Source organism: Phyllobates terribilis, unplaced genomic scaffold, assembly GCF_046119375.1.
Source record: "Phyllobates terribilis strain yellow unplaced genomic scaffold, ASM4611937v1 Scaffold_5__5_contigs__length_657084704, whole genome shotgun sequence".
Taxonomy (NCBI): domain Eukaryota; kingdom Metazoa; phylum Chordata; class Amphibia; order Anura; family Dendrobatidae; genus Phyllobates; species Phyllobates terribilis.
This window is the reverse complement of record NW_027362765.1, coordinates 19317270-19342371: the sequence shown is the minus strand read 5'-3', so window position 1 is coordinate 19342371 and position 25102 is coordinate 19317270. Positions and strand designations below refer to the sequence as shown.

General features: G+C 46.3%; 1 pseudogene; it reads left to right on the top strand.

Moving 5' to 3' along the window:
• The window catches only part of LOC141270849 (uncharacterized), a 146748-nt pseudogene that overhangs the window by 69766 nt on the left and 51880 nt on the right, over positions 1-25102 (top strand).

Sequence of the window (25102 nt, the reverse complement as noted above, 5' to 3'; positions counted from 1 at the left end):
TTTTAGTTTTAAAGTGTCCAGAATAAAAATCCATTTACATTTCACGCGCGACATTTGCTTCAGATAGTCGCCCTTTCGCCATTGTTTGTCCACTTTTTGTATACCCGTAACCTGCGTGCCTATGACAGACCCCTCATGTCAGAACCCTGCAAAATGTTTTGATAGTGGGTGACAATCAAATTTATTGTTAATATTGCGCAAATGTTCATTGATGCGTATATACATGGGGCGTTTTGTTCTGCCTATGTATAATTTTTTACAAGGACATTTTATGCAGTAAATAACTCCCTCCGTAGAACACGTAATAAAGTCTGATATCGTGTGTGTCACGTTTCCTTCTTTAATAATTTTTTGTTTTCTCATACTTAATCTTTTGCATATGGTGCATTTTTGACATGGAGAGAAACCCAATATATCTTTTGTGAAGGATAGAGTGTCGTTTTTTTGGGGTGGGAGGTTTTGAACCGTGGGGGTGACTAAATTCCCCAAATTGCAGGCTCTTTTAAATATGAAATTCGGGTTCTTTGGGATTTTTTTTTGCCTATGACTTTATCATCCTTCAGGATGTTCCAGTGTTTTTTTATAATGTTCTTTAGCAAGTGAGTATTGGAATTGTAGGGTGTGATTATTGGTACATCGATTTCATTAAGTGCTGTTTGGGCATCTTTTTTGGAGGTGTTAAATATAATATCACGGGATATTGATTTGACATGGTTCTTAGTTCTCGTGAGAAATAGGGGATCATAGCCTTTAGTTTGGAATTTAGAAGTTAGTATTTCTGCTTCCTCCTCAAAATAGTTCAGGTTTGAGCAGTTCCTGTGTAAGCGCGTAAATTGGCTTTTGGGGATATTGAGTAGCCAGCTGGGGAGATGGCAGCTGTCTAGAGAGATGTAACTGTTGGAGTCTGTCGGTTTTGTGTAGGTACGGGTATGGATTTGTATGTGGATGTTGAGATCAAGGAAGTTAATTTGTTCGGTGCTTGTGGTGGAAGTAAATTATATGAAGAAGTTGTTTTGATTAATTTCATTTAAAAAGGTATCGAGGGACATTTGATTACCGGACCATATAAAGATGATATCGTCAATGAAGCGATGCCAAAGGCAGGGCTGAGGAGTCGGAGTCGGTCCATTTTATACCGACTCCACCAAAATGGGCTCTGTCTCCACGAATCCGACTCCACAGCCCTGGCCATAGGACCAGGTTCGCGCGCAGCGACCCACGGAGGTATATGGTAGATTCTTCCCATCGGCCTACGTATAGGTTTGCATAGCTTGACGCAAACCTGGTCCCCATCGCTGTGCCCCACTGCTGGATATAGTAGTGTTTAAAATAGTTATGGGAAAGAAAGAAAAGCATGCAATCATTGATGAATGAAATTTGATGATCTGGCATTTTTTATTTTTTTTTTGTAGAAAGTAGGTTGCCGCTTGGCACCCTTTCATGTGCTGAATTATAGTACACAGAGATGTAATATCCAAGGTGCCAAGAATGTAGTTATCCTGCCATGTGACCTGTTCCAGTAGTTGTAGGATGTGTTGGCTGTCCCTAAGATATGCTGGTAGTAGTGGGACCAGCTCATGGAGATGATTATCAATAAATCTCGATAAATTTGAGGTAAGACATTGAATTCCTGATATAATGGGTCTTCCCTTCGGGTCTGTAAGGAATTTGTGTATTTTGGGAAGATAAAAGAAGACAGCGAGTCTTGGAGAGGTGATATTTATATATTCAAATTCAGATTTATTAATAAAACCAGCCTCTAGTCCCATTTTGGTGAGTTGTCTCATTTCGCTGGAGTTGGTGAGAGTGGGGTTCTGAGATATAATCTTGTAGGTGCATTCTTCATTGAGGATTCTACGTGCTTCGGCTTGATATTGATCTGAAGCAAATGTCGTCTGTGGAAAGTAAATTTATTATTATTCTGGACACATTAAAACCAAAAGGACTGAACTCAGAAATTGAACTGTATGCCTTTAATGATGATTGACAGCTTTCCAACAGCTGCAGCCGTCCATCCATCATGAGATGTCAGCACAGATACCTATAAAAAGGACCTACTAATGCCTAGGAAGCAACTCTGCAGAAGGAAACACGTCAGTTTTTTTTACTCTCCTAGGCCTCCGTACCAGTACTCAATCACGTGACGTGACGTCACACAGGTCCTCAACGCTGAATTGCGCACAATGAAGGTCCTTCCATACACCGCCGAACGCTGACATCCGTACAGCAGGTAGAAGTAGCAGGTTTCCAGCCGGGACCCTGCCCCTCCCCTCTCAGCTCTACGATCCACGCCATCTACTATCTACACCATCAACTATGTGGCAAGGATAGACCTACTTACCTGGACCGTAGTCCATGCTTACCTTCTTTCACTGGGAGTCCACCGCTGACGGGAAAGATCCAGCAAACTGTAAGTTGCGGCGGATTACCGTCCACCACGTGCAGATTTTCGGACCAGCGCCGCCGTTCCCCACCTGCACTATCCGCAAACATTGCCTTGATCAAAGGACTAATAAACTACTGTCAGGGGACCCTGTAACCAAGCCTCACATTATTACCTGGTGCCAAGTTTGGCACTTATCAGAGCCCTGTTCGCCCTTCAGGATCCCCACACTTACATCACAAGGAGCATTCCGGACTATTGCCACTCTCAGGGGTCACCTGAGCCTGGGCTGTGACACTACCCCCCTGGCTCCTAGGGTCCACCTGGCAACCATTCAGCAAAATCTGCTGACGCTCAACAGCTTTACCCGCACAGGTAATACTTTATTCCCACCCTAATAAACAGGCTTTGCTCTTCCTCTGAACGATACATAATTGACTTACTGATATATCTCCCTCCCCTACTCCTTTTCTTTTTCAACAGGATTCCACCACTCCAAAAGACTATTAAGTATACTCCATCCCTCCTCCTATCAATACTCTCAAAACTAGGACTACTTACTCCATAGGTATAATATTGTCCTTTAGAATAAGCCTCATTTATATGACCTGATTACTCAACCTACCACTCCTCACTCACAGCCTTACAACATTACAACATGTCGGATACCTTACTTCAAGCCGGATTAACTCTCCCGTCATTTTTAGAATCAGCTAACGGTATCTTGCAAATTACTTTTTTCAGGCAACACCTATCCCATTTTTAACCAAAGACATTTCTTGCCTTGTTTCTTTTATATATTCCCCCCTTTTTATGTATATTTTAATACATTTTGACCTCTCCATGTTTATTGCCTTTTAAATGCTTATATATATATATATATATATATATATATATATATATATATATATATATATATATATATATATATTGTAAGGCAGCGCTAGACATCATAATGGGGATATTCGCTGCACCGGGTCAATTAATGCACACCAGCAAGGTCTTTCCGGTATTTCTCAATTCAGCAGTTTATTATTGCACTTCATAAACCGCAGTTCACACATATAAAGTCCACGAGCCTTTCCAGTGGCGGCTATGCCCACTTGGCTCCAGGTAAACTATAACACAATGTCCATATAACGTACCGCTTTTACCTTTTGCTGGGTCTTAACGGTTCCAGGTTTAGTTTGCCACCACTTCCGCTTTTAGGCTTCCCAGGTGGGGGTCTCTAGCCATCGTCCCGTCTAAGGCTACTGGAATGTTTCACTCACACACATCCAGTCTGCGCCTTTCCGGACTCTTCACCAAGCCGCTGCCTTCTAAGGCCACTGGCATCTGCACAAGATCCAGCCTCGACCTCTCAGGCTGCCAGGCTTCACTGTATCACGGTGTCCCACACACACGGGAAACAGGCCTCACGCCCAACACACCGAACACACCTGTCTCCCATCAAGCAGGGTTTATATATTCATCCTGTGCACACACATACAGGACCTTGCTGATGTCACAGTCATGTGATCAGACAGACATTCTGTGCACGCAGGTCACAGTCATGTGACCAGTCACCTGAGGGGGAAGGTACATGGTCAGGTAAAACACATCCTGGACCATTACCGTAATGCCAGAAAGTCGCTGCATTACAATATATAAATATAAATAATTTGGGTTTACTTTAGCACTTAGCCTTTGCTATCCACTTTTGTTTCCTCCCTCTGTTCCCAACTCAAGTCCATCTCTTCCTAATCCAGTTTATCTAACAGACAACCATGGTAGTTGTCATTCTTGCAGCAGGTTCAAAGGACTTACCTACAATTGCGACCATCCTCTGTTTTTCTATTCTACACCCATAAACTCAGTCAAGTGCAAATTATAGATAGAATCCACAGAGGGGAAAACTGGAGAAAAATTCAGTATACAAGTCATATAATGGCTGAAAATAGTGTACAGTGTCTTGAAAAAGTATTCATACCCTGTGAACTTTTTCACATTTTTTTCACCACACACACAAACTTAAATGTACTTTATTGGGATTTTATGTGATACCAACACTAAGTAAGTATTTGTGAAGTGTAAAGGAAATGATGCATGGTTTTCTAATTATTTTAAGAATATAAATCTGAAATTGTGACTTGCATTTGTATTCAGTCTTCTGTAGTTTGACACGCATAAATAAAATCATGAGTGACCAATTGGTTACCTGGCTGTGATCTACCTTAAATTCCAGGGCTGTGGAGTCGGTAAGCCAAACCTCCAACTCCCGACTCCTCAATTTCCATGACTCCGACTCCAGGACTCCGACTCCCTCATACATGGCTCATGTTTAAGTGATAAATTTACTGTAGCACAAATTCATCGCAGATAAAGTCTAGACCCTTAGATCAGGAATAGGACAGACATTTATAGGACATTTCATAACTTTCCCAAATTCTTATGAAAAAATATTCCCCACAAACTGCATTGAACTACTGTACCCAATTTATTATATATTTTAGGAGTCAGAGTCGGTCCATTTTATACTGACTTCGACTCCACCAAAATGGGCTCCGACTCCGACTCCACAGCCCACAGATTCATCCAAAGTGTATGTCTTTGTCCAACCAGATTCACATCAGGTGGAAGCTTGAACCTTCCAAAGCCTTTTTTAGACTTGTGCTCGTATTCCCAATGAAGAGCTCACCCAGATGGAGAAGGCCGCTTTACTAATAATCTGTGATTATCTTGCAGAGATAAATTTAATTTCCTCTTTGATTGTCCGGAGGCTTTCCTGGTCCAATCTTCATTCTTTGAATGTCCCCGTGGACATTTACTTGGCTTTTTTTTATGGTAACCACATTGCAAACATACAAAACCTAACCAAACCCACAAACCTCTTTGATTTTGCTTTATAAAGATCCATCAGTTCTCTACTGTTGGGTGTACTGTGCTTACAAGTTTTAATGACTAGACAGTCAATAGTTATAGACTAGCAAAGACCCCAAGCCACTTTTGTTGCCTACCAGTCATCTGGACGTCTTCTACAATTCCTATGAAGATGGACTTTTTTACATTATTCAAGAAGGAAAGATTTTCACAAATCTGGACCTTCAGGGAGCCTTAGTGTCCTGTATTTAGACATGATTTTTTGTCTCATGTTAGAATACTAGAGTATTTCTCATGGGAGTATGCCTTGAGACTGGACGAGTACTTCTCAGCCATAAGAGCATCTACTCTCCTGGGAAGGCTTTTTTCAAGATTTTGGGGGTATCTGTGGAATTTTTGCCCATTCATCCAGAAAAGCATTTGTTTGATCAGTTGTACAAGAACTCTGGGCTCGTAATCTTCATTTTAGTTGATCTCAAAGATGTTTGATTGAGGTTGAGATCAAGGCTCTTTGCAGCCAGTAATGTCCTTGCACACCAAACTCTCGCAACCATACTTTTATAGCTTTTCCTTTGTGCACTAGAGCAAAAGCCATTGGGAACAAAAAATAGCCTTCTCAAAACTGTTTCCATAGAATTGAAAGCGTACAATTGTCCAAAATGTAATGGTATGTCGAAACTTTAACATTTTCCTTCATCAGAACTAAGGAGCTTTTGGGACCATTTTCCATTAAATGGGAAGTAAAGGGATGAACCAAAACTGCACTGCGAGCTGTCAGTCGAAGTGCCAGGGCGTTCTTACAGCTGCCGCCATCTATGAACGTTGACTGTAGCCGCGTCAGCCTATATTACTGAAGAAAGCCAGCGGCTCCTGGGAGAAATAAAGTTAATTTTCTCCCGGGTGCCACACTTTCAGAGGCTGGTCTGTCTTCTAAAAGTTTCAAAGCCACATTCATTCAGATTCCTTCTGAATTATCAAGGAAAAGATTTTATCAACGTTTTATAAAAAGGGTACAATATTTCATTTGATGTAAGTCATAGGAGGGAAATTTATTTTGTCATTGATGAAGAGATATAAAAATACATCTGAATTCTTAACCCTTAACGCAATGTCATGTATGTGATTGTGGAGGTGATCTTGTGTGGCTATGGCTCAGGACCTGAGCTCCCTCCACACATGACATATACCGGCTATGTTAAATAGCCGACATCTGTCTCTAACAGACGCTTCTGGTGATGAGCTTCGGCCATGGGTGTTAACCTTTTAAATGCTGCTGCCAATCTCTGACAGCTGCATCTGAGTGGAACATGTGCCACTTCTTGCGCATACCGGCTTTCATTGGAGCCCTGTGACATGATCCCAGCAGCAGCAACTGGGGATATGGAGCGACTACAGCTGAAATGTCACATAGTAGCTAATAGTTTTTTTATTTCATGTTGCTTTAAATATTTTTGCCCCTTTAAAAACACCTCATTGAAACTGTCAATGTTATGGATCAATCAGATTTAAAGCAGAACATTACAGTGATTTACTGCTAATCAAGAAATATCTTGGAGACTAGAATGGGAGGATTGAATTATTGAAGATGTAACTCATAGATTTCTAAATTGTAAAACATTAAAAAAAATTTTTTTCCTAATTTAACTTTTGATTTTATGGCTAAAAAAAATCAGTTTAATTTCAAGGTGTTATTAAAAAAAATAACATTGTATTTATTTTTGCAGGTGACTGTACCAGGAGTTTAGATGGACATCTAATATCTTCAGATTTTAAAACAGATGATCACAGTTTCACACATGACACATATGAAGAGCATATTATTGTCCCAGATATACCTCCAGCCCTTCGTAGGAAAGATCTGTCATCTGATATTTTTAAAAATGTCCAAAATTCTAATTTATCACAGAATTTTAAGCTATATAAAGGTTACAGAAGGGATGTTAAACATGAAACTGCTCATACAGGGGAGAAACCATTTTCATGTCCAGAATGTGGGAAATGTTTTACCAGGAAATCAAATCTTGTTGACCATCAAAAAGTTCACACACAGGAGAAGCCGTTTTTATGCCCCCAATGTAATAAATGTTTTGCTCGAAAATCAAATCTTGTTGACCATCAAAAAACTCACACTGGGGAGAAGCCATTTTCATGTCCAGAATGCAGTAAGTGTTTTGTTCAGAAATCAGATCTTGTTATACACTACAGAATTCACACAGGAGAGAAGCCATTTTCATGTCCAGAATGTGGGAAATGTTTTATTCAGAAATCAGATCTTTATAAACATCAGAGAAGTCACACAGGGAAGAAGCCATATTCATGCTCAGAATGTGGGAAATGTTTTAGTCATATATCACGACTTGTTACGCACAAGAGAATTCACACAGGGGAGAAACCATTTCCTTGCCCAGAATGTGAGAAATGTTTTGTTCAGAAATCAAATCTTATTGAACACCAAAAAATTCACACAGGAGAGAAGCCATATTCATGTTCTGGATGTGGAAAATGTTTTACTCAAAAGTCACATCTTAATATCCATCAAAAAACTCACATAGGGGAGAAGCCATTTTCATGCCCAGAATGTGAAAAATGTTTTACTCGGAAAATAACCCTTGCTAACCATCGAAAAATTCACTCTGGGGAGAATCCATTTTTATGTTCAGAGTGTGGAAAATGTTTTATTCAGAAATCAGATCTTGCTAGACATCAGAAAATCCACACAGGGGAGAAGCCATTTTCATGTTCAGAATGTGGGAAATGTTTTATTCAGAAATCAGATCTTGTTGACCATCATAAATCCCATACAGGGGAGAAACCATTTTTATGTTCAGAATGTGGGAAATGTTTTAACCAGAAATCAGATCTTGTTCGGCATAAAAGATCTCACACAGGGGAGAAGCCATACTCATGCTTAGAATGTGGGAAATGTTTTACTAGGAAATCAACTCTTGTTGACCATCAAAAAATTCACACGGGGGATAAACCATTTTTATGTTCTGAATGTGGAAAATGTTATTCTCAGAAATCAGATCTCGTTAAACATCTAAAGAAGCCACACAGAGAAGGAACCTTTTTCATGTTGAATATTTGAAATGTTTAACTGGTTAAAGAAAGTCTTGCTGACCATCAGAAAGCTCACATAGCGGAGAAGTCATTCTTTCATTCAGAATTTGGTAAATGTTTTAATCATAAATCGTATCCTGTTGTCACAAGAGTCACACGGGAAAAGGCATCAAAATGTACCAGAAGCCAAAAGTGTTTTATTCCAAAAGTCAGCTAAAATTGTACAAGTAAGAATTGTTAAGGGAAAGAACCATTTTCTTTTTTTAAGCCTATATAGTTAACAAATAGCACAAGTAAAAAATTACAGAACAGTCAAAATCACATATCATATAAAGGCACAAATCATTGTGAATCTGTCTGACCATTCCAGGCACCACCCTCTTTCACTAAATAATGCTCACAAGTGAGAAAAAAAATCAAAAGTCACAAAATGTTTGCACAACTAAGGTATGCGTTGCGCAAAAGTTTTCTTGCACAATGTGTTTTTTTCTATCACCAATATGAGGCTGCCCTTTATATTTAATAAAACAGTGGGCAGCTGCAGATAAGTGAATTTTCTAAATAGAATCCAGTATCAAAACCTTTCAGAAAGTTCCCCCAGAATTGCCTGATTTTGTAGCAAAGTTGGGCCAAAAATTCTGGGTTGTGAGATCCCACAATCCTCCGCAGCCGCTCTCGCGGTGAAAAAGTCAGATCTACGTATCGAGAACTGCTGCATCATTCATAAACTGTTTTGAAATTAAAACTACTGCAAAGATATTACCATTTGGTAACCGCTTAAGAGGCAGCGTTGGGTCAGCGGAAAGAACTTGGGATCCTGCTCTGCAAACAGGGACCCTACAACCGAGAAGTTCAAGCCAGACTTTGCTAGAAAGTCGAACCCTTTTTGAGCACATTACAGTCACTTTAGAAAAGTTTTGATACTGGATTATATTTATAAAATGTACCCTTTTTATTGACTAAAAAGGGAAGCCCCTGACTTGAGATAGATGCTTTAATTATTTAAGTATTTCATATTATATATAATTACATTTCAAAACATGATGTTTTTTTTAATAAATGCTTGCTTTTAAAATACATATTCTTTGGTCCTTTCTTTCTCTCTTGTTTAGATGTGATGATTTTGCCTCAGAACCTGTGCAGTTGAAGCAGAGCTGGTAGGAATTTTGTACATAAATAGTGAGGGAAGAATTACACAATGCATCCTAGATACGTGGAATTTAAGACATTCTGTTTTTGAAAACAATCCCTTTATAGGGGATGATTGTTGTGATTAAAAAAGTAGATGGGATTTTACATGTATGATATCCACGTGGTTAATTTTTAGTTAGGCTATCCATGAACCTTTATTAAATTTTGGACTATTAGTGAAGAAATGTTGGTTTTTATCTCTTGGTCATGAGAAAGCAACATTTATGACACCTACGTATGTTGGGGTTTTGTGCTTTTAAAGGAAATCTGCCACCTAATTTGAGAGTAGCATAATATACACAGACTCTGATTCCAGCTATGTGTCACTTACTAGTACTAGGCTGCTTGCTGTAGTGTTGATAAAATCCCTGCCTTAACCCAGAGATTATCACGATAGAACTAGTAAACCTGCTGCCAGATAGTCCTCCATATTCATAAGATCTGTATAACCTCCTCAGGGAGTATAACCTTGCCTGATTTCAGATCTCATTATATAGCCGCCCACCTCTCTAGAATCTTTAGACTGGCGTAGGAATGGTATGGGGAAAGCTTGGGGCGAGATCGAGCAAAGCTTTATAAGTATCCCCTTAAAGGCTACTCCGTGTCTGGACTTTTCCTTGGTTAACTCGCTTAAATCTCTTCCCACGATTGGGGGCTACTCTTGCCTGTTGTACTGATCTCATGGTCCAGTCTCATATCTCACCACTATCCTCCTCTATGTTTCCCATTTTGGGCAATCTGCTTTTCCCCCTGGGTTAGAGGATAAAGTCTTCCGTATCTGGTTAAGTTAGGGTTGTTTTAGAGTGTCTCATTTTAGAGCTGGACATACTTGGCCCTCAAAGGAACATCTGCTCGGTCTTTCTACTCACTCTTCCCTGGGAACCTGGAGAGTTGTTCAGCTTTTACACTTTTTCCACTCACTCTCTCCTAGACCTTTTTATGATGCTAACAAGATCTCTTTCGAAATAGCACGTCCGAACTCGGGACCGTTAAGACACACTTTAACTTTCTCATACTCCTTGCTGATTGAACCACCAGACCAAACTAACACCAATTTTCAAACCCAATGGGAAGGTGATTTGGGCCTCTCCCTATCAAAGGAGCAGTGGAGGCGTATCTTCACCTTAACACATAAATCATCTATCTGATCCCGCTTCAATGAGGTCGGTTACAAATTGCTCTCTCAGTGGAATAGGGTCCCAGCTCAACTACACTCTATGTTTCCGGAAGCTAGTTCCATGTGTTGGAGATGTGGGGAGGAGGAGGGAAATCCGTTGCACGTTTGGTCCGAAGACTCCTCTCTCCTTTTTAGGAAAAAAGTGCAGCAAATGATACGTAAAATCACTGATCTGATTTCAGACCCGGAGCAGGCTCTCGTCTTTCTCCATCACAGTGACATCCCTATTAAAACCTACAGTCATTCGATATTAAGACACTTAATCGCGACTGCAAGAGCATGTATCCCTCTACTATGTAAAAAAGATACCGCCCCGACAATCCCCCTCTGGTTTACTAAAATAAATTAGGTGATATTGGAGGAGTTCACCTCTACGATTAATAACTCTTATGATTGTTTTTAAATAACCTGGTATAATTGGCTGGAATTTAGATCTTTGGCTGACTATCTGGACCTTATCGGGGAAGTCTGAATTTGCATTTGCCCCACCTTTGAATACCTTTCCCTATCAATTATGTATACCTTGTTGCGGTGGGATGACTTTTATGCTTTTTTGAAAATAGTGTTAACTAAGTACCTTATGTTATTATATGCACTAATATTTACTTATTTACGCATTTTGTTTTTTTTTATTGGGTTTTGTCTGTGAAATGGTCACAGTGAGTGTGAACATGCTCCTACACATTGCATGTATACCAACCTATGTTCCTTTCTTTGTTTTTTCTCAGGTGAGGTAGCAAAAGCCTGTTGACCGTTTCCATTTAACCGCTTTACCCCCGAAGGTTGTTTGCACATTAATGACCAGACCAATTTTTACAATTCTGACCAGTGTCACTTTATGAGGTAATAACTCTGGAACGCTTCAACGGATCCCCCTGATTCTGAGATTGTTTTTTTTGTGACATATTGTACTTCATGACAGTGGTAAAATTTATTTGATATGACTGGTGTTTATTTGTGAAAAAATCAGAAAATTTTGAACATTTCACAATTTTCAAACTTTGAATTTTCATGCCCTTAAATCAGAGAGTTATGTCACACAAAATAGTTAATAAAATTCCCCACATGTCTACTTTACATCAGCACAATTTTGGAACCAAATTTTTTTTTTTTGTTAGGAAGCTATAAGGGTTAAAAGTTGACCAGCAATTTCTCATTTTTCCAACAAAATATACAAAACCATTTTTTTAGGGACCACATCACATTTAAAGTGACTTTGAGGGGCCTTTATGACAGAAAATACCCAAAAGTGACACCATTCGAAAAACTGCATCCCTCAAGGTGCTCAAAACCACATTCAAGAAGTTTATTAACCCTTCAGGTGGAAGAAATGTGGAAGAAAACAATGATCATTTAACTTTTTTTTTCACAAAAATTTTACTTTAGACCCAATTTTTTTTATTTTCGCAAGGGTAACAGGAAAAAATGGACCCCAAAATTTATTGTGCAATTTCTCCTGAGCACACCGATTCCCCATATGTGGGGGGAAAACCACTGTTTGGGTGCACGGCAGGGCATTTGACTTTTTGAATTTAAAATATGCTTGAATAATTAGCGGACACCATGTCACGTTTGGGGAGCCCCTGATGTGCCTAAACAGTGGAAACCCCCCACTTGTGACACCATTTTGGAAACTAGACCCCTTAAGAAACTTATCTAGATGTATGGTGGGCACTTTGAAACCCCAAGTGTTTCACAAAAGTTTATAACACAGAGCTGTGAAAATAAAAAAATCACTTTTCCACAAAAATGATCTTTTAGCCCCAATTCTTTTATTTTCACAATGGTAACAGGAAAAATTGGACTCCAAAAGTTGTTGAGCAATTTGAGTACGCAGATACCCCATATGTAGTTGAAAACTACTTTTGAGGCACAGTGCAAAGCTCAGAAGGGAAGAAGCGCCATATTGGAGTTCATATTTTGCTGGGCTGGTTTGACGGTGCCATGTCACATTGGCAGAGCTCCAAAGTTGCCAGAACAGCAGAACGCCTTGTAAAAGACCCCATTTTACAAACTATACCTCTCAATGAATTCATTTAGGGGTGCAATGAGCATGTTGACACCACATGTGCCTCACAGAATTTTACACCATTGGGCGGTGAAGAAAGAATAATTAAATTTTTACCACCAAAGTTTTGTTTAAGCCCCAAATTTTACATTTTCACACTGGGAAATGGGTAAAAATGGCACAAAAATGTGTCACACAATTTTTGCTGAACGTGGAAATACCCCATATGTGGCTGCACAGTACTGCTTAGCCACATGGTGATGTGACGCCCAGCTGCGCTTGGTACCACAGATCCTAGAAGTGTGCATTGATGGATCCCTCCACAAGAGGCCCCCATAAACATTTACACATCTCCACCTTCCACCTCAGACCAGCAGAGGGAGCCCATTAGGGATATAAATAGGGAAGGTGGAGCCAGGCAGTTCAGTCTGTTGAGAGAGTTCCTGCAGTAAAGAAGCCTGAGAGAGGTCAGTCTGCAGTGGAGCACAGTCCAGACTCAGTTGTAGCTCAGAATAGTGAGATTTAGGTGTGCCGGCACCATAAGATCGGTGAAGCGCAGCAAGCTGCCGTTAGTGTGTATAGCCTAGTGAGGGCCCGAGTAGGCCGAAGGCGAGTGGAGAGTTAGTACATAGGGGGCAGAGGAGCTTAACTAGCTCACCCTGAAGCATTTACCGGACACCGGGTCCGAAGCTTACCGGGATCTCTATGACCCAGTAAGGCATAACCGGAATCCCTGGAAAACTACAAGTCCCAGGATCGCTAAAGTGCTGATACATAACAGAGCCGGGAGACACATAGGCCCCGCAAGCTGAGGAGCGTGTACTCCAAGAAAAGGCCCTACCACAAAGTCAGCCAGCGCAGGACAGAGACAAAGTTAGGCCTAGCTCCAGGCAGGTCAGAAACTTACTACGCAGAGGCAAGAAACAGGAGGCCCCGCACCCACTCATTGGGGAGGATCCTGATATGCACCCTTCACCCTACAGTGCTCCGGGACGTGCCTGAATTTCCATCAGTAAAAGGTACTGAAGTGACTATTGTGTCTGTCCCCGTTCTTGCTCTGACCCAGCTGGGTCTCGCCTGTCCTGCATTCCCCTTTCCGTACGCTGCCCTGAGGCCTAGCTCCATCTGTGGGGAGCTATACCATCGAGCTGCCTTATCATCGGCCTCAGCGGACTGCGCAGCGCTGGTGATTCTCACCAGAAGCCACAGGTGGCGTCACGAACTGTTATAAAACTAAGAAACTTATTATCCCCCTTTTTAAAAGCGACCCCAGGGCATGGGCACGGGAGCCGACCACGGCGACATCCCCAAGGCCAGGCTAAAGGCCCGGGTACCCGAGTAATCCCCATCCCCCTGGGCTAGTCATCTCTTTCCTGGCGTCACGAACAGGATCTTGTGCCCGCTGCAACGACGAAGTGTTATGCCCGTTGCCACCGGGTACTGTGCGCCTTTAATCAGAAACTGTGTACGTTAAACTGTGGTGAAGATTGCCGCCATTGTTGGGCCGCCGAGCGAGAGAAGGGCGTAACTGCGGGAAACTGAGGGGCGTATCTGCAAGAGAGCGCGAAGCCCCGGACACGCCCCACGCCTCAACGTCAAACCAGGAAGCGCCAGGTCCTGTAAGGAGCGTCGCTGAACGCTCTGACGTAGGACGCAAGCGACGCAGGGTCCTGAAGACGACCGTCACCTGCGGAGCTGCGGCCTAAGAAAAACTAGAAGGTAGGCCACGGTTAGCTAGGGGGGCGCCAGAATGTCCGACGAACAGCACAACGCCGGGATACCGCCCAACGTCCCTGATGTTCAACTCGCGCCCGACGCCGGGCAGGCCAAGGCGGCCGCTCCACCAGCAGCGCCTGTAACCCCTGTCATTCCTATAACTTTACCGTACATTCCTGGAGCAAAGTGGCTCCCCCAGTACAACGGCAAACCAGATACCCTGTCTGGATTCAAACGGAAGATATGCGGTATCTTAGACATGTACTCTATGACAGGCAAGCAAAGAGCTGCTGTTGTATTGGGACAGCTGACTGGTGCTGCGAAACGGGAAGTGGAAACATGGTCGGCCGCAGACCAGGAGTCAGTGTCCGCAATATTTCAAAAGCTACAGACTGTCTTTGAGGATCTTACTGAGGCGGACCTCCGGATGAGGTTCTACAACTGTTCCCAACAACCGGAGGACAATGTTCGGGACTACGCCTGGTGTCTACAGGGGGCCCTTCGGGCTCTGAAACAGGTTAGTCCAACCAGCATAGAAAATGAGAATAAAATGCTGAAGGACCAGTTTGTCCGGGGACTGAGGTCTCCAGAGGAGAGCAGGACTGTGCGTTGGTGGTTCTTGGATCATCCAGATGCCACCTTTGATAATCTTAAAGACATGGCTATAAAAGGACTGCAGCCCCTGGAAACAATTGCCATCCAATGTTACCAGGGTGGGGCTACCCCAGTACCTGCTACACCCACCTTTTCCCCAGTGGCTGCTGAAGCCAAGGTTCCAGCAACGTCCCCTAGAGAACTGGACAGTCTGCGCTCTGAAGTGCGTCAGTTGAGTAAAACCCTGACCACTGTGCTGAGTGCCCTGCAGCTGCGGACGGAGCCCGAGGAAGGAGGGAAGATCCTGTTAGCCCTGGATGCGAAGGAGGCCAACACCACCCTCTACGAGGACCAGTGACCAGCGTCGTCCGCCGAAGGACCCTACCGCTGCCGCAAGACCGGACACACCGCCCAGAATTGTCCTTTAAACGAGAAAACCCTGGGGCCAAGGGCCAACACCCAGGAGTAAATTCCCCAGGCCCATCAGACTGGTACAACAGGTTAGTCGGAGGAAGACCTTTCCTGTCCGTTGTGTTGGACGGGATCTCGACGCACGCTCTGCTGGACACAGGATCTCAGGTAACCATCATGCCTGACGTCCTCTACAAGATGTTCTGGTCCATGGACGACTTACGTCCGCCAGCTCCAAATCTTTCTGTTTATGCCTCAAATGGACTCCCCCTTAACCTAATCGGGGTTAAGAATGTGACTGTAAAGGTGGGGAGAGTGGAGCTGAAGGACCAGGGGCTAATTGTAGTAGAGACTAATCCTGATGACACCAATCCGTATATGGTACTAGGCACTAACATTGTTGGTAACTGTTTGGGAGAAGTTGTGTTCTTGCTCCAACAGATAGCCGACACTGCCTGACCAAGACAAAGGAGGACACTGCAGAAGGAGATCCGAGTCCTGATGTACCAACAGCAAGTAAGGTTAACTGACGGTGAAATCGGTAACGTGCGGGTGACGGACCCAATACCCATTGTCATCCCCCCAATGAGTGAAATGCTCATCTGGTGTAATGACCCTGCAACCCAGGTGGAGGATTGGTGTCAACAGCTCCATGTTGGGACAGACACCACTCCTGCCCATCAAAAACAGGGTGTACACCGGGTGGTTCAAGAATACTCGCAGGTGTTCAGTAAACATCCACTTGACTTCGGGAGGATTAAGGGGGTTCAACATCATATGCCCACAGGCGACCATCCCCCAATCAAAGAACGTTACAGGCCTATACCACCAGCTCACTACCAGAAGGCTAAAGAAATGCTGCACGACATGAGGAAGGCGGGGGTAATAAGGGATAGTTGTAGTCCCTGTGCAGCTCCCCTAGTGCTAGTTAGGAAAAAGGATGGGAGCATGAGAATGTGTGTAGATTACCGTCAAGTAAATCGCATTACACATAAAGATGCATACCCTTTACCATGCATAGAGGAGTCCCTAGCTGCCTTAAACTCTGCAAATTACTTTTCCACCCTAGACCTCACTAGTGGGTACTGGCAAGTAGCTGTGGCTGAGGAGGATCGGGAGAAAACGGCCTTCACCACCCCGATGGGACTCTGCGAGTTCAACAGTATGCCGTTTTGACTATGCAATGCCCCCGGAACGTTCCAGAGGTTGATGGAGTGCTGCCTGGGACACCGCAACTTCGAGACTGTGTTACTTTACCTGGACGATGTAATAGTGTACTCCAGAACGTACGAGGACCACTTGAAACACCTGGCAGAGGTATTTGAGTCACTGTCCCGGTACGGGATGAAGTTGAAGCCCTCAAAGTGCCACCTGCTCAAGAGAAAGGTACAGTACCTGGGGCACATTGTCAGTCCGGAAGGGGTAGCACCAGACCCGGAGAAGGTCACAGCCATCCAGAAGTGGCCGGAGCCGAAGAACCTCAAGGAGGTGCGTCAGTTTTTGGGACTAGTAGGATACTACCGGAGGTTTGTAAAAGACTACACCAAGAAAGCAGCTCCTCTGCAAGACCTCCTGGTAGGGCAGTCCCCCAAAGGCAGAAATCCCCCATTCCACTGGGGTAAGGAGCAAGCCGAGTCGTTTCAGGAGATGAAGGAGATGAGATTCTAGCCTACCCTGACTACAGCCAACCGTTCCTGCTGTATACAGATGCCAGCAACGAAGGGCTGGGCGCTGTTCTAAGTCAGAAGCAGAATGGCCAAGAGAAAATGATCGCATACGCAAGAAGGAACCCAGAGAACTATAGCAGCTTCAAGTTGGAGTTCTTGGCATTGGTCTGGGCCATCACTGAAAGGTTTAAGCACTATCTAGCCGCCAGTAAGTTCACTGCCTTCACTGATAACAACCCCTTGACCCATCTTGAAACAGCTAAGCTCGGGGTACTGGAAAAACGATGGATGGCTCGGCTGTCAAATTACCAATTTACAATTAAATACCGGGCGGGCCGCAAGAACGCCAACGCCGATGCCCTGTCCACGATGCCTCACCAGTCAGACACCGAAGAAGAAGTGGATGACCTGGAAGAGATAGAGCTACCTGCCTTTCACCGGAATGGGATGATCCACGAGCAACGAGCCTCCAGGAGGCAGCGTGAAAAGACGTTAAACCCCCTGCCTCACCACAGCTGGAAAGAGACCCAGGACAGTGACCCGGTTGTCAGCCGTATCAAGGAGCTGATAACCCAAGAGGGTGCCTCCCTGGAGAAGGAAACGTCTCTGCAAGCAAAGCATCTGTGGAATGAGAGAAGCCGGCTGTTTATCTACCGTGAGAAGCTGTGCCGGAGGTACGTCAATCCAAAGACCCATGAGATGGTGTGGCAGATAGTGGTCCCGAAGACAGACATCCAGATGGTATTAGAAGCTTACCACGATCAGGCGGGGCACTTTGGCTGGAAAAAGCTAGAGACCCTGCTGAAGTGTCGATTCTACTGGGTAGGAATGCGCAGCTCCATTGAACGGTGGTGCCGAGACTGTGGACCCTGTGGCCTTAAAAGAAAAGACTACAGCAGCCAGAAGGCCCCCCTGCAACCCATCAAGACGACTCGGCCCCTGGAGATCGTGGCCCTGGACCATGTCAAGTTGTCCCCCAGCAGGTCAGGATACTCTTATGCTTTGACCATGGTGGATCACTACTCACGTTTCCTGGTGGTCGCCCCCGTCAAAGACCTGATGGCAGAGACAGCAGCAAAGACGTTCCAAGCGTATTTCTATAGACCCCATGGTTACCCTGAGCAGATGCTGACGGACCAAGGCCCGGCCTTTGAGGCTGAGTTGTTCAAGGAGTTCTGCCATTTGTACGGTTGTAAAAAGATAAGAACTACACCGTACCACCCACAAACCAACGGTCTCTGCGAAAAGATGAACAACATCATCATCGACCTGCCAAAAACCATACCACTTGAGGAGAGAAATCAGTGGCCAGACCTACTACCTGACCTAGTGGATCTGTACAATCATATACCAGTAAGTTCCACCAATTGCACTCCGGCATACCTCATGCGGGCAAGGCCAGGAAAGCTGCCCATGGATCTGGAGCTTGGTGTTGTTGAGCCTGAAGCTGATATGACCACTGAGGACTGGGACACGACCAGACAAGAGCAGTACAGAAGAGTACAAGCCTGTGTCGAGGACAGTCTCACTCGGGTGAGAGAAAAGCAGGAGGCGCACTACAACAAAAACGCGCCCGCAGAACCCTTCACACCTTGTGAAACAGTATTGAAAAGGTAAAGAAAAAATCACAAACTTGATGACCAGTGGGAGAGAGAACCCTACACTGTGTTACCGTCAAGGTTTGATAACAAGAAGACTTGCATAATCAGTCGAGATGGAGGAAGGACGACTGCAACAGTGTTCAGGGACCGCCTAAAGTTGTGTCCAGATTTACTGAAACCCCAAGAAGAAGTGCCTCTCACTAAACCGGAGGAACCTGAAGAAGCAGTGATACACACTGACCTAGGAGATTTCCCGGCAGATTGGCCTCTAATAGGTGGTGCAGTAATCATTCCAACACTCCAATTCTACGAACAGCCAGAAAACCCTCCACAGCAAGTTGAACCTGTAAGTGCTGCAGAAGAGCCAGCTCAAGAAGTATCCCCGGACGAAGGATCCCTGGTAGGAGCAGAGCAAGAGGGCCCAGCCAATGTTGAACTTGCCCGTCCAAGAGAGAGGTTAAGGCAGTTTTACAACTTGGTCACACGTAGAGCTGGTAGGGTAACTGAAAATATTGACTCTGATACCCCACAGACCACCGCACTACGCAGATCAACACGTAGCACGAGAGGCAAACCCTCTGTTAGGGACACTCAGTAAGTAGTCAAATTTCTGAAAATGTAGATAGTTACCCCTGGGGTATTAAAATTGTAATGTACAGTATTAATTGTGTGTTTTCATGCATATGTATATTAATTTGTGCTTTGCCTTGCAAATAGACAATTCCAGTGACAAGGACGCTTTACCTTATCAATTCCTTTATTATTTGCATAAAGAACTTCGTGGCTGAGGACTGTGTGCAGCCCAAAAACTGCTTTTGTATATAATTGCACTCCTTTGAGCGCCCTTCTAGGTGACCTCAGAAGGAAAACCTGTCTGGAGTGGCTCTCTTGGAGGTCCAACTCGGGATCTTCATGCCCTGCAGCCACCCCAGGGCCTACGTTGAGGATTTGGGACAGGTCCCTCAAAACCACCAAGTACTCTACCCTGTGAGATGGACATCCTGTCTGGGAACCTCACCACAAGAGACTTGAATTCTGAGGACACTTTGTATTTGTTTATATTGTTAGGTAACGTTTAAGCTTGGTGCCTCCCATAAAGGGAAGATTGTTATTGCATTGTTCATGTTTCTCATTGTTGTTTTAAAATGTACTTCAGCCCGGGAGTGCTGAGCTTTGCTAGGGGGGAATGTGACGCCCAGCTGCGCTTGGTACCACAGATCCTAGAAGTGTGCATTGATGGATCCCTCCACAAGAGGCCCCCATAAACATTCACACATCTCCACCTTTCACCTCAGACCAGCAGAAGGAGCCCGTTAGGGATATAAATAGGGAAGGTGGAGCCAGGCAGTTCAGTCTGTTGAGAGAGTTCCTGCAGTAAAGAAGCATGAGAGAGGTCAGTCTGCAGTGGAGCACAGTCCAGACTTAGTTGTAGCTCAGAATAGTGAGCTTTACGTGTGCCGGCGCCATAAGATCGGTGAAGCGCGGCAAGCTGCCGTTAGTGTGTATAGCCTAGTGAGGGCCCGAGTAGGCCGAAGGCGAGTGGAGAGTTAGTACGTAGGGGGCAGAGGAGCTTAACTAGCTAACCCCGAGGCATTTACCGGACACCTGGTCCGAAGCTTACCGGGATCTCTATGACCCAGTAAGGCATAACCGGAATCCCTGGAGAACTACAAGTCCCAGGATCGCTAACGTGCTGATACGTAACAGAGCCGGGAGACACATAGGCCCCGCAAGCTGAGGAGCGTGTACTCCAAGAAAAGGCCCTACCACAAAGTCAGCCAGCGCAGAACAGAGACAAAGTTAGGCCTAGCTCCAGGCAGGTCAGAAACTTACTACGCAGAGGCAAGAAACAGGAGGCCCCACACCCGCTCATTGGGGAGGATCCTGATATGCACCCTTCACCCTACAGTGCTCCGGGACGTGCCTGAATTTCCATCAGTAAAAGGTACTGAAGTGACTATTGTGTCTGTCCCCGTTCTTGCTCTGACCCAGCTGGGTCTCGCCTGTCCTGCATTCCCCTTTCCGTACACTACCCTGAGGCCTAGCTCCACCTGTGGGGAGCTATACCATCGAGCTGCCTTATCATTGGCCTCAGTGGACTGCGCAGCGCTGGTGATTCTCACCAGAAGCCACAGGTGGCGTCACGAACTGTTATAAAACTAAGAAACTTTTTAAAGAGCGACCCCAGGGTACAGGCCCGGGAGCCGACCACCGCGACATCCCCAAGGCCAGGCTAAAGGCCCGGGTACCCGAGTAATCCCCATACCCCGTGGGCTAGTCATCTCTTTCCTGGCGTCACGAACAGGATCGCTATCTGCCTCCTGGAGCACAGATTTTCCTAGAATAGTATGCAGACTCCATATACACAGCTCCTGCGTAATTCAAATGAACCTCCCCCGAGTGATTCATTGACTATAATGAGGCAGCAGAGTTTTTCACAATGCAGTGTGTCCGATACGTGTGGTGACAGTTTCCACACATAACAGAGACACTATAATGAGGCAGCAAAGTTTTTCACACTTCAGTGTGTCTGATACGTGTGGTGACAGTTTCCACACATACCAGAGACACATACACAAGCATACACACGCATGCCAGTGTGTTTTCACAGACTGTGTGTCCATGGGCAGGAGAGGCTCCTGCCCCTTCTTCTTCCGGCCAGCGTCCATCCTCGTGCTGCGGCTCCTACTCCCTGCTCCCTGCTCTCATCACACCGAGAAGAGCAGTTTCTATGCCAGCTGGTGAGTCTCTCCTGCCTTTTAGGCAGAAAGTTCCTTCTACAGCGCAGAGCACTTTCCTTATGTCCTAGCTGACAGGGTGTGCTGTATACGGCGCTGCTTCTTCCCATGCTGAGATGGCTCTGACACACACCTCACAAAAAGGGTAGTGTGGATCAGCGTTAACCCCTTCTGAACGGGGTCTGGTCCATCAGGCTGTTAATCTTCTCTGGAGGTGCACCCTTCTGGGATCAGAGGGTGCTTCTCTCTAGTGTGTCAGGTTAACTTTTACTCCGCAGGCCGCTGGGGTAGCTTTTCTCCTTCTAGGAGGAGCTTTAACCCTTCAGTGCCGGGTGATTTTTTTGTGCAAGAACAGGCTGTGATAGTGGAATTCACACATCCTTGGTTACTGCACCCATTGTAAGGTTATTACCGCCTTATCCGCGACGCTCGCAACTGTGTGGGGACATGTCGGATCAGGGACCAGGGGGCGCGGACCTCTCTCCCGGTCCGCTTCAGGATCGGTCACGCGTATCTGATACGCCAGGGTCTTCAACGGCGTCAGGTTCGACGCTAGTTGGGGGTCTCAGTGATGTTAAGGTGGAGGCGCTCACTCGCTCCATTGACAGTCTGTCTGACCTCCTGGGTCATTGGGTCTCTGCTAAGTCCCAACCGACGTCTAGAAGCAAGAAGCATCACAGGCTTGTGGCGGCGCCGTCTCCTCTGCGCAGTACGTCGGAGGCTTCAGAATCGCCGACAGACTCTTCTGGTGAGATCTCCGATTCTGATGAAGAGAATTGGCGGGGTCGCTCTGCTTCGCTTTCGGGCCGCGTGGACGCTTTTGTTGAAGCTATGCGGGAAGCTTTACAACTGTCTGAAGAGGTGACGGAGCGCCCTGGCAAATCGGCCCGGCTGTATCAGGAGTCGCGTCGGGCTCGCTCGACGCTGCCGATGCACGAGGAACTTAACAAGGCGGTGGAGAAAGAACGCCTGTGTCCGGATAAACGTTTCCAAGGGGCGCGGTTGTTTGATGCCCTGTATCCCTGTTCCACGGAAACGATCAATAATTGGGTCCCCTCTCCTGAAGTGGATGTGCCATTGTCTCAGCTGAGCAAATCCTCTTTGCTTCCTGTTAAAGGGAAGGCGAGTCTCCAGGACCCGCTGGACAGAAGGACGGAGTCAGCGGCAAAGTCCATCTACGAGGCCGCGGGTCACGGATTCCGAGCAGCCTTGGGGGCCATGTGGGCTGGTGAGGCTTCACTGCGGTGGTTGGATCAGCTGCGGACGGCATGGCAAGATGGAACTCCACTGTCTGAAGTGGAAAGGCTCTTCCAGCTCTTGGAAGAAGCGGCCCGATATGGCAGGGACGCAGTGCTGGATACTACTGCGGTGATGTCCAGGGCTCAATCCTCGGCCGTCTCTGTCAGGAGAGCACTGTGGCTTAAACAGTGGACCGGTGACGCAGTATCCAAACAGTGTTTGCTGAGTCTGGCGTACAAGGAAGGTCAGCTGTTTGGTTCGGACCTCACGGAGCTGATTGCTAAAAACAAGGCCAAAGATACGGCCTTGCCGCACCGAAAGGCAGCGGTTACTACGTCCGGCAGGTCAAGTGCCGGTAGTGGTCGTCGGTCCTTTCGGCCCCGGGGTCGGTTCGGTCAGCCTTCTTGGAGATCGGATCGTCCCTCGCCTTCCGGAAAGAAGTCCTCCCAGAAATCCCGTACTCCCTGGAAACAACATTTCCGTCAGGACAAGCGGCAGGTTGACAAAAAGCCCGCTAAGGCGGACTGACGCCAGGAACCCTCTCGAGGTGGGTTCCCAAAAAGGAGGACAAGTTTCGCCCTATTCTGGACCTCAAAGATTTGAATTTGCATGTCCGGACCCGAAAATTCCGTATGGAGTCTCTTCGCTCCGTCGTGGCGGTCCTGTCGCAGCACGATTTTTTGGTGTCGATCGACATCCGCGACGCCTATTTACATATCCCTATCGGCAGGGCTCACCAGCGCTTCCTGCGGTTCGCCATAGGTCAGGCCCATTACCAGTTTGTGGCCCTACCATTCGGGTTGGCCTCGGCGCACAGGGTTTTTACAAAGATTCTGGCGCCGCTCATGGCGCTCCTTCGAAAGCAAGGAGTTACGATTCTCCCCTACCTGGACGACCTGTTGATTGTGTCATCCACAGCGGAGGAGGCGGTAACGGCTCGCGATCTCTCCTTTCAGCACCTGGAGGACTTCGGGTGGCTGGTCAATTGGAAGAAGTCGTCTTTGGAGCCGTCACAGTCAATCCTGTTCTTGGGGATGCATTTCGATACGGTCCGAGCGGTGGTGTCCCTGCCTCCAGACAAACAAGCGAACCTTCGACACCATGTACAGGTTATGAGGTCGGCGATGGCAATGCCCCTTCGGAAGTGTATGCACCTTCTGGGTCTGATGGTGGCAGCAATGGAAGCGGTACCTTTTGCACAATTTCATTCCCGGGGTCTCCAAAATCTTATTCTGACCCGTTGGGACCGATCGCCGGCTTCGCTAGATCGCTGTGTCGGTATCTCCCGCAGGGTGCGAGAGTCTCTTGGATGGTTACGTCCGGAGGCTTTATCCCTGGGGAAATCCTTCCTCCTCCCACGGTGGTCGGTCATTACCACCGATGCCAGCCTGACTGGCTGGGGGGGGGTTTGGAACGATCTCTGGGTTCAGGGGGTCTGGTCGTCAGAGGAGTCGTCTCTGCCGATCAACATCCTGGAGTTGAGGGCGATTTTTTCTCTGCCTCCGACATTGGACGATCCCCTTGAGCGGTCTGCCGGTCCGGATTCAAACGGACAATGCGACAGCGGTCGCGTATATCAACCATCAGGGCGGGACGAGGAGTTCCAGACTCATGATGGAGGTCTCTCGGATCCTGGTATGGGCCGAGTCCAGGGTCCCAGCCATTTCCGCGATTCACATCCCAGGAGTGCTGAATATCACGGCGGACTTCCTCAGTCGCGAGCAGGTGGATCCCGGAAAATGGAGTCTTCATCCAGAAGTTTTTACACTGCTGTGCTCCCGTTGGAGGATTCCCCAGGTGGACTTGATGGCATCCAGGCTGAACGCCAGGATTCCGACGTTTATGTCCAGGTACAGGGACCTGGAGGCTGTGGCGGTAGATGCTCTGGTGGCCCTGTGGGACCAGTTCGAGCTGATCTACGTGTTTCCGCCGGTATCCTTGCTTCGTCTGGTCATCCGGCGGATCAAACTCGAACGGATTCCGGCAATTTTGGTGGCGCCGGATTGGCCGCGGAGGGCGTGGTATTCAACGCTGGTGTCTCTTCTGGCGGCGCCTCCGTTTCCACTGCCTCTTCGCCCGGACCTGTTATCCCAAGGGCCCATTCGTCATCCAGACCTGAAGTCGCTTCGTTTGACGGCGTGGCACTTGAGACCGAGATCTTGACCCGTCATGGATTTTCGGCCGAGGTCATTGCCACCTTACGGGCGGCCAGAGGTCCAGCTGCGACCAGGATTTATCACAGAACTTGGGAGGCCTTCTATTCATGGTGTTCTGGATCGTCAAGGAACCCGAGGGTTTTTTTCCATTCCCAACTTCTTGGCTTTTCTGCAATGTGGTTTGACCAAGGGTCTGGCGGTTGGTACCTTGCGGGGTCAGGTATCTGCACTATCTGTGCTTTTTCAGAAGGCTATTGCCTCGCGCTGGGATGTGCGCTCGTTTTTTCATGGGCTTGCACGTC